Genomic DNA, 960 nt, shown 5'->3' with positions numbered 1-960 from the left:
AGAGAGGGAGGGAGGGAGGGAGAGAGAGAGAGAGAGGGAGAGAGAGAAAAGAGTCTTTTCATCTGCTAGTTCATTCTCCAAATGCCAGCAACAGTTAGGGCTAGGCCAAGCCAAAGCCACGAATCAAGAGGCACAGGCACTAGGGCCATCATCCATTGCCTCCCCAGGCATGTTAGCAGCAAGACGCATTGCAAACAGAGTTGTGAGGACTGTGATATGGGATCCTGGCATTGCAAGCAGTGGCTTAACCTGCTACACCACAATATTGGCCCTATCTTTGCATATTTTTCTTTGCTTTATGTACTACGATTAAAAAAAATCCTGAACCTAATGTTTCACAGTTAAAAGATGTGTAACATTTAGTCTTCCTTTTTTAATATGTAACGTTTCACAAATTTGTGTGTCATCCTTGCACAGGGGCCATGCTAATCTCTATATCGTTCCAGTTTTAGTATAGTTAGTATATGTGCTGCCACAGTGAGCACAGCTTAGTCTTTACTTAACTGGTGTCCTATAGTAACCATTCCCTTTTTAATGCTCATTTTAAAATACAGAATAGTATATATGGTGCTCTAATTTTTTAATTGCTTTTATATGGCAGATTATCAGAAGTGGAAATTGTCAGTCCAAGTATACAAACTTGAGAACTTCTTGGAGCTTGTTTAGAGGCTAGTTTTATCTATAATGTGTTATATTACCTTGGACAAATAACATTATGATGGAACAGTAAAATATGCCACATTTGTGATAACAAAATATATATACTGGCTGGCGCCGCGGCTACTAGGCTAATCCTCCGCCTTGCAGCACCGGCACACCGGCTTCTAGTCCTGGTCAGGGCGCCGGATTCTGTCACGGTTGCCCCTCTTCCAGGCCAGCTCTCTGCTGTGGCCAGGGAGTGCAGTGGAGGATGGCCCAAGTGCTTGGGCCCTGCACCCCATGGGAGACCAGGAGAAGCAC

General features: G+C 44.1%; 1 non-coding gene across 1 annotated transcript; it reads right to left on the bottom strand.

Annotated features, from left to right (window-relative positions):
• Positions 1–372: 372 nt before the first annotated feature.
• On the bottom strand, positions 373–476 carry LOC127491196 (U6 spliceosomal RNA). Its single transcript, XR_016217186.1, has one exon. It is a non-coding gene; the product is annotated as a U6 spliceosomal RNA (small nuclear RNA).
• Positions 477–960: the final 484 nt, after the last annotated feature.

This window comes from Oryctolagus cuniculus, chromosome 11 (genome assembly GCF_051225735.1).
Source record: "Oryctolagus cuniculus isolate XC-2025 breed Fujian yellow rabbit chromosome 11, ASM5122573v1, whole genome shotgun sequence".
Classification (NCBI taxonomy): domain Eukaryota; kingdom Metazoa; phylum Chordata; class Mammalia; order Lagomorpha; family Leporidae; genus Oryctolagus; species Oryctolagus cuniculus.
Note: the sequence above shows the minus strand (reverse complement) of the source record. Positions and strands in the feature narration are given on the sequence as shown.